The sequence below is a fragment of the Lygodium microphyllum genome, chromosome 1, assembly GCF_053477565.2.
Source record: "Lygodium microphyllum isolate KBCC chromosome 1, Lygodium_microphyllum_v1.1.10, whole genome shotgun sequence".
Taxonomy (NCBI): domain Eukaryota; kingdom Viridiplantae; phylum Streptophyta; class Polypodiopsida; order Schizaeales; family Lygodiaceae; genus Lygodium; species Lygodium microphyllum.
This window is the reverse complement of record NC_141135.1, coordinates 177,412,969-177,422,848: the sequence shown is the minus strand read 5'-3', so window position 1 is coordinate 177,422,848 and position 9,880 is coordinate 177,412,969.

Here is a 9,880-nt window from a genome sequence, read left to right as displayed (position 1 = left end):
TATCTCCTAAAAATTTCAGCACGTCGCCTAGCTCTTTCGTCTCTTTCTTGCTTTTGGATTTCTGCTAGACGATGCTTATCAATAAATAACGGATCAATCTCAGTATCCTTTGGCATAAACTGCTAGTTGGTCCCTAAACAACCAGGATTCGAGAACCGCCACTTTTAAGCGGCTCCGGGCAGACGCACCACTGATGGACCTAAAAACGGGCCGGCACTGGCTCATGCACTAGCCGGGCCTCGTCACTACGCACAAGACAATCCCTCGGCCTCGCGGCCAGGAGCGTTTATCAAAATCTCTGCCTTCCTAAACATTGCGTTTGTAATACGTTGTAGTCCAACTGATCCTAACCCAATATTACTCCTCAGAGGGAGTCCCTTTTACATAGCCAAAAGGCTCGAATCACATACACATGGGGTTCCTCCTATGGCTGAATGCCGTCAACCCTCTGCGACTCTCCTACACCTTGGGGATTGGCCCCTCGATGTGTCGCTCAACATCTAAACATTTCGCACAAAAGTCGCTCAAGGTACCAAATAAGCGTGTCCAGGAGTGTACCATTTCTTCCTCACGTACTTTCCCCTTTAGGATCCGCGTCTACCTACAGCATGGGTACCTCACTGCCTCTCATCGTAGGTCAGGGTCCAATAAACCAATTGCAATGCATGTCCAGGAGCTGGTCTCACTGATATTTTCTAAATTCTTTTCATGCTCTATGCATTTGGTGGATGCCTAGTGCTCAAACATTTAGCAAAAAAGTATCGTGCACAAGTGCAAAAACATTCTTTTAATGGTTTCCAACTACCGTTCGTGCTTCGTTGCATGGGCCTAGCACCGAGGTGATCCTCGTGCTACTAAGCTCTTAATTTTAATTATCATCCGTCCTAAATGCTATGCATTCCCATCATCTCACACGGCATTTAGACATATTTCAACTCCTTTACCCTTCCCCGTTTAAGTATTGCATCGTTGGATAGATTTATAGGGTATTTTGACATCATTTTATGTGTAGAAAGCGGAAAAAGACACACTAGAACAAGAAGGTGGGGTTGAACTGAGACAAATCCTCATGCTTCAGTCCCCACAAACATTCACAAACATTGCTCTTATTTATCCTTATTTTTCGAAACCCAAAATGTATTTTTTCCCTATTTTTTAGGGTTTTTCCACCCTTTTCTTGTATTTTCCCTAATTTTTTGCATTATTTAATTACTGAAAATTCAAAACAGGTTATGGGCTGTGGCCCTTAGTTCCTTCTTGCAGAAAAGTGAAAGTTTAGTTGGTGTTCCTATTTACTTTCCCATTTTTATGCCAAAAAACCATCATTTCCCCTTGATTTTTCATATTTTACGTGTTTTAGCATGTTATTTTGAACCACAAGATGCATATTTTTCTGATTTTCTGATTATGACCAGCAAGAACTCATGAAAAACAGCAACATACACAATTTTCAGCCCACATGAACAACATTTTATCAATCCAAAGCCATAAAATCTCAAATTTCCTTTGAAAATTTTGAATTACCGCTTATTTGCGTGTTTCGGGTTTCATGTCCATGGCTGCAAATCTGAAAATCAGCAGCACTTCATGTCCAGCACAATCACCAATCACCATTTCCAGCCCGTGGAGCAATCCAATCCATGCCGGACAAGCCTCCATCATTCTTTCTTCTTCCTCCTTCTTCCCACATGAACTTGCCTTTAGAAGAGAGAGAGGGAGGAGAGAGAAAGACTGAAATCAGATATCTTCAAAGAGAGCATCATTTGACGGGCGAAGGGCGGCGAAGTGATTGGCATCCAGGGGGGAATGAGGGGCAATGATGATTGGCATGGGTTGTTTGCAGGCTGGAGATGGCATCATCATCCTTCAAGCGCATTTTTCGGCGCAGTATGGCGCCCCCTCTTCTCCATGTTTTTTTTCATGCAAGACATCAAACTTTCATGTGACATTTAAAATTGGGCTCCCAAGGGTCACTTGCCCATTTTGGCCAAATTTTGTCCACCCCTTCGCATCTTGACCGGTTTCTTGGCCATTTCCCCGTCCGGACTCGGAATCGAGCTCTAAAAAATCCTGGGCGTCCGGCTTAGCATCCCGCATTGGCTAGTAGCTCATGTCAACCCGCACGACTGTCTGAAAAATTATGAAAAATCAACAAGTGTCGCTCGGGCGCCTTTAAAGCACTTTGACGCTTAAAATCGTCCTAGATCGAGCCGCCGCCTTTGACATTGAATATTTTTCCCTTGTTATTCATAATTTTTAGCTATTTTTAAGCACTTCCCGTCACCTAAATTCCGCTCTCACAAGCAGATGATGCTTCAGGAGATAGATTGTTTGCCATGCAATATGTGGAAGACAAGGCTGCTAAAAAATCCACTAGCGATGCACTATAGTACATTGATTTAGGGACATCGAATCACATGACCCCTCACGGTGATTGGTTCACTGACATGGTGGCTGAGAGAAATGGCTATATATGCACAGGTGATGACACGCAGCATAGCATTGAGCATAAAGGCAAAGTGCCTCTTGTGATTCATGATGGCAGGAAGAAGCACTTACATGATGTACTGCATGTCCCATCAATTACGAAGAACTTATTGTCTGTGGGCCAGATGATGAGCATAACTTGCAGGTTAGGTTCAATAAGCATGGGTGCTTTATTGAAGAATTTGGAAATGGATGCAAGTTGAATGCTCATGGTCACAGGAATGGTAGGATGTTTACTCTTGATGCCACTTTGCCAGAGCTAAATTTAGCTATGTTTGCCCATAGTTATGGCATTGTTAGAGATTTGGAAATTTGGCATAAGAGAGTGGGGCATGTTAACTTGTAGAGGGTGTAAATGATGCAGAAAAAAAATCTTGTTATAGGTTTACCCAAGTTTGCATATTCTAACATTGGTCATGTCTGTAGTGCTTTCCAGTTTGGTAAACAGTCTAGGTTGCCATTTGTCAAGCATGTAAGGCAGAGCACATGTCCATTGCAGTTAGTGCACAACTCTGATGCCTGGGGGCCAGCCCATAATGCATCTATGGGGGGAGGTTCCAGGTACTATGTGACATTTATTGATGATTATAGTCACTATACTTGGGTGTATATATTGAAGGCAAAAGATGAGGTGATGGCTATTTTTCAGCAGTTTAAGAAGTAGGTAGAGAAAGAATTTGATTGCTATATCTCTTGCTTGAGATGAGACAATGGTGGTGAGTATGTGTCAAACGTTCTTGACATTCTTTTGGCTAAAAATGGCATAGACATGCAGCTTACGTATAGCTATACTCCACAGCAGAATGGAGTGATTGAACGTAAGAACAGGGTGTTGATGGAAGCTACTTGGGCAATGATGAATGAGAAGAGTATGCCACTCTATTACTAGGCTGAGGCTATTATGATAGCCATGTATATCTTGAACAGTACTCCCACTGCAGGTATTCATGAGATGATACCATTTGAGAAACTGTATGGCTACAAGCCTGATGTCAGTCACATGAAAGTATTTGGTTGTCTTGCTTATGGGCATATCCCTAATGAGAAGAGGAAGAAGCTGGAATCGAAAGCTCATAAGTGTTTCTTTATTGGTTATTCGCAGGAGAAGAAGGCATATAAATGCTATGATCCCTCTACTCGAGAGACACTAGTGAGTAGAGATGTTATCTTTGATGAGATGGCATCTTGGTATGCATCACCGGCTACAGTGCTGTCAGATACGCCTTCTACACATGTCTCTATAATTGATTTGCAGCAGTAGAGTACTGTAGTGACAGGCCCTAGTGATACGATGGTATCTCCATGGACAGGGATATTGAGGAGCTTTGGCTCATCGTCCACTGACACCACTATGTTAGTGAGTGGGAGATATGGTGTGGTGGATAGCAAAGGAAAAGAAAAAGTCGCTCATTGAGGATGCATCTGGTGGGATGGCACCTGGCAGGATGACTTCAGCTATGACTGAGCTGACAGTCTAGACATTGAGCTTGGTATTCTGATGATGTATACTCCTAGTACTAGGCAGAACATGTACATTCCACCTCATGAGAGAGGGGAATCGAGTAGTGCCCCACAGCTTAGATGATCGCAGAGAGTCAGGTGCCCTATGGATAGGTTGACTTACAGCTGCAAATAATTTTTCTTATATGACAAAGGTGACAGAGGCCAAAGAGCCTGCTACATTTGCTGAAGCAATGGTGGATAAAAATCAGTGCACAGCTATGGATGAGGAGATAGATGCCTTGGCTGAAAATAGTACTTGGGATCTTATGCCATTCCTAGAAGGAAAGAAGACCATTGGCTGCAAATGGGTCTACAAGATTAAATGCAAGTCAGATGGCAGTGTTGAAAGGTACAAAGCCAGGCTGGTTGCTAAGGGGTATGATCAATAGTACGGACTTGATTATGAGGAAACATTTAGTCTTGTTGCCAAGATGGCAACCATATGCACAGTGATTGCATTGGCTGTTGCTAAAGGCTGGAAATTGCATCAGATGGACGTTAAGAATGCCTTTCTTAATGGTGACTTGGCAGAGGATGTCTACATGGATCAGCTCGAAGGGTATGTTCACTCTGATTTTCAACATTATGTGTGCAAGCTAAAAAAAGCACATGCTCCAATCAATCTGACGTAAGTTCATGGTCTCCAACCTCTCTCTCTCTCTCTCTCTCTCTCTCTCTCTCTCTCTCTCTCTCTCTCTCTCTCTCTCTCTCTCTCTCTCTCTCTCTCTCTCTCTCTCTCTCTCTCTCTCTCTCTCTCTCTCTCTCTCTCAAAGCTAAGATTGCAAATGAGGCTTTCCCTTGCCTCCCAGGGTCTTAAACCCTTGTTGGGCACAACCTTAATCTTCATGATCACTCCCCTTGAGATTCCAATACATCTAAGCACTCATTTTTTCCATTTTTTCCATGTTTATGCCTTGTTTAGGCCTGTTTTAGAGCAACAAACCCTAAATTTTCAACTCCAATTTCTCAATCCTAATCTACTCCAAATGCAACCAAAAATCAAAAGCAAAGTACTGAAATGATTTTTTGATGGGACCTCAAATAGGCCGGCACTGGCTACGGCACTAGCCAGACCTCATGCTCATAACAGACAAACACACCCACACGGCCTCGCGGGCCAGGAGCGTCTATCTGCTGCTAAAGGACGAACTGTCCTAAAGCCTAATCTATGCGTTTTTAGTTTTGTAGTCCAACGTTTCTCTTTCTATAAACTCCACAGAGGGAGAACCCATACACATTGGCAATAAATGCCACAATAATCACATACATGGGAGGCAACCTCTCGATGGAATCACCGCGGCCTCACTAGAGCTCTCCTACATCGCAGGGATTAGTCCCTTGATATGCTGCTCAACATATAAAACAAACGAACAAACTCCACTCTTTCATTTTGAACGTATTCCAAGAGATACCATGTATCCTTACCAAATAATTCCTCAAGAAACGAACAACTATCCTACGGCTTAGGTTGCCTTTCCACACTCAAGCGTGGGTCATCGTCATCGAAAACAGGTGCTATGCATCCAGTTATTTGTATTCTGATACCATGGTTGACATACACATGCAAAAGTGGATGATCCTAAAGTGCTCAAACATAATTTTCAATCAAAACGTGCTGTGCACAACCAGGCTTTCCAATGCTCATTCACTAACTCGTTGCGGCGATGTAAGGATAGCTCTGAGACAACACCCGTGCTACTATCCTATTAATTAAAATACAACAAACTCTATGTCATGATATGCATCAGAAAATAAGCAATAATCAGTACGCAAATCGCACCATTCAAACATCCTACCCCCCCTATGTTTAGGTATTGCTTTCGTTGCATAGGTGTAGAGGTTCATTTTGTCATGTTTTGATGTATGAAAAGCGATAAATCACAAACTTTGACAAGGAGATAGGGAAAACTGAGGCTAAACCTCGTGCTTTGCTACTACCATACATCCGCAAATAATCATTATATTTTTCCTTATTTTTGTGAAGCGTATTTCTATTTTTCCCCTTATTTTCTCTATTTTCTTGATTTATTTGTCAATAAAATATGCTATTTTTTTATTTTTGTTGTTCCAATCACGTCAATGTACTAACATTCAATTTATTTTTCATTTTTTCCCCATAGGAACACATTTCACCCACCCGAAACGACAAAACTATCATTTCACCGCTTAAAAACCGCATTTTGGGTTTCATGGGAATTAAATAGCACATGTAAATCATTGCAAAATCAAAATTTTTTGATAAAAAAACAGCAATTAATCATGATACAACCAGCTCTCAAACAAATTTTCATCCAATAAGAACATCATTACCATCATAAAATACCAAAAACCCTTCATTTTCTTCATAAAAATGGTCATACCGTGTTTTTACGAAACCCGAGACACATTAAATGATTGCGTGACTAGCGGACGGAGCCTCCATTGCTCTTAATCCAATGCTGCACATCAATCTTCAGCATCTCCATCAATCTCCATCACCGTTTCCTTCAATCTCCCTCTCGATTCCTCCTTCAAGATAGTGCACATGAACAGCCCATAGAGAAGAGAGAGAGGGAGGAGAGAGAAAGACTAGATTCTAATCTCTTCATTCAGTCAGCCATATCTCACACGAAGACCGGCGATATGATCAGGGAAGAAGGAGCATTTTCCGGGCAATGTCTGTTCCATGGCTTACTTGCAGCCCCAAAATCAATTTGTGGGGGGGGGGGGTGTCCGATTTTTGCGCCGCCTGATCAGCGTGAAGATGCTGCCACCATCGTGGAAAAATTTGGGGGGGGGGGGGGGGGGGGGGTAAAGTCCCAAAGGGCACCCCCCTTTAATCTCTCAATGTCCACCTTTTCAAATTTGGACAATTTTTGGCCTCTTCCGCGTCCGGGCTCCGATTCACCTCTGAAAAATCCTGCACGTCCGTCTCGGCATCCCGCACTAACTGGCAACTCCCGGCATCCCGCACGGCAATCGAAAAAATTATCAAAAATCCGCAAGTGTCTCTCAGGCGCCTTTTAAAAGCCGTCTTTCACTTGGTGCTTAAAATCGTCCTAGCTGCAGCCGCCGCCTTCGATGTCGAATATTTTTCCCCTAAATTCTGGATTTTTTGGCAAATTTTAGGCACATCCCGGGCTCAAAACTCCGCTCTCATTGGCAACCACGGGATAGGCGACTCAGCCCATTGAATCCCACAACAGATCTGCACAAAACAACCAAAGGAAGCATCAAGCTGATACAAAATAGATACATACTAAAACATAGCACAATGCTCACCCTACCTCCTAACAAAACCAAGGCATGAAATCCACGAGGAGTAGGCCTAGCATAATCTGATAGAAGGTCCGAAGCTAGTCACTAACCGACTGCTCCAACATGGCCAGAGTAAAAAGAACTATCAAAGAAGTCGCCCTAAGTGGTGGTCTGAACTACCTACCTAACTAAGGAACACACCCCAAAAGCTCCTACTAGGTGAGGAGTCCTATAGCCTGGTCAAGAAGTATTTTCTTTTAGCACATTTCTTCTTTTAGGTTTTTATTTTTCCATACTCGGGTGTGTAAAAAGGTGGGAGCTGAGCATAGTGACCCAAGGAGAACAGGGCATCGGCCTCGGGTCCTGTCTCGGTGTCCAAGAACCTACCAAGCCCTCGCGAGGCGACACTTAATCCTTTTCGAACGCTCACTTTTATTTTCGCTCCAACCTTCCTTACTTTCTTCTTTTCCAGCAAGATGCCACCCCTGGGAAGACAAGGCATCGGCCCGGGGTCTGACTCGTCCCCAGAAACCTACCAGGCCTTCGCAAGGCGATGAGCAACTGCTTATAAATTTTCCTTTCTTTTCTTTTCTATTTTTATAGGGGTTAAAATCCCTTTTTACACACCTTTGTATATATTTATTGTCTTTGAGATATTCGGGGTTTCTTTCTCTCTATCATCATCATTTTTTGCTCTGGCAGGCTTCTCTAACTGTCTCACAACTAATAAGAACTCCTAGAACGGCTGCCTAGCAGGCTAATAGAACAGGGCCACTAGAACTGCCTTCTAAAACAGGTCTTTTCGATGCCTCGGCAATGTCTTTACAGGAGGCAACGACTAATCAGCCCTCCCTCAGACAACATACCTAACCTAAACCTGGACTTCATGCCTTGGACACCGGTCCCCAATCAAGAAAGAAATATCCCCTACAAGTACATAGACACATATAGCATAAAAACACGTTACTCGTAAAGGAGAGATATCACCTGGATAGGGCCACGAGAAGTCTCCCCGTGACATAGGCTCCTTCCAAGCTCTTCTTTGAACCTGTCTAGCACAGGACTAAAATAAGAAACCATTAACCGCACCCGTACTAAACAAACAACTCGCCCTCTTGGCCTAATGAAATAAAGCATTTCACTACAAAAACTGATCGGCCCTCTTGGCCTAATGAAATAAAGCATTTCACTACAAAAATTGATCAGCCCTCTTGGCCTAACGAGATAAAACATTAAAACCTCGCAAAACTGGCACTCTTGGCCTAACGAGATCAAACAGAATAGCACCTACATATCCCTCCCCGAAATAGTACAGATATACAATAATATGCTCCTTTCCAAGGAGGAAAAATAGGGCTTGCAGCCCTAAACTAAATGCATAAGATTATGACCCATCTTGTAACAACTCCAAAAGGATAATTCCTTTTAAATAAAATAAAAGCAATTTTTTAAAAAATCCCCTCCTTCTCCCCCAGCTGACGTCGCGTTGGAGGGGAAGGAGGGAAGCCACGGAATGTAGCACGCTGGCGCCCATGTAAGAGCTGAGGCCATGCGTGCTGCCGTGTAGGAGAGGGAGGATCCCCCTCCCCTCCCCTATTTAAACAGAGAGGGGCTACTGCCGTGAGGGGACGAAGGAGGAAGATGAAGGGAGAAAGGGCCGCCATGATACCATTCTGAGCGTGAGAGGGAAGGCCTTGAGAGAGGGGAGGACAGCCGCGGAGCTGCTGGAGGAGGATACGCCGCCACAACCAGGCCATCTGTCGCCACACTACGCCGTTTAGCTGCCTTCATTCACCGTCGACGTCGCCGTTGAGCTTCCCCCTCCCACGTGGTGGAAGCTTTAGAAGCTTCCTGGGGGGAAGCTTCTAAAGGGCTAGATAAGCCCCCTTTCACCCCCCGTGTCTTAAAACCTTCCAAGGGCCCCTTCTTGTGCCTTTTATTACCCCCCCTCCCCCCGGTGCTTTCAATCTCTCTTAAGCCCCTTTCCTTGGGCTTTGAAGGTACCCCCCTAAAATTCCCCCTTAGGTTTTACAAGCCCCCTTTTCTCCCCCCATAAAAGGGTTTTGACCTTTAAGGTCTTATCTCCCTGATTTTTTTTAAAATCCTCCTTAAGGCCCTTCCTTTGAAGGTTGAAAAATTAATTTACGCATAGACAACGAGTCATGTGGAAATGATCACGTAATTATTTTCTAGAGTTAACCAAATTGGTATAAACCTAAAACACCTAAACCGCGGAGTACTCGTTTAGAAAGAGTTGAATTCCAAGAAATTCACTTGGAAATTAACACATGACCTAATTGTTATGTATCGCTAAAGCTGAAACTCCTATACCTTAAATACTTGCCCACATTCACTAAATGTAGGGACAGTGAAAATGTAATTGGAAAGTGAGCTAGGGTTTGTCCCTAAGAATCTTACAAGATGGAACTTGGAAACCCTAGGTCTAATGACTTCAGCCTAATGTAATCAGGAACAAAATTGTTTCGTGACTCCATTCAATGCGACACTTGTGCAACAAGTGTGGAGTCATATGATCTTGTGATTGGATCACAAGGAAATGGCCAAATTCTCGCAACAAGGATGGCAAGTCCTTACGCAAGTTATCTTGCAAGAGAATGAATAATCATCCCAAATTAGTATCTTTCTTGAGTAA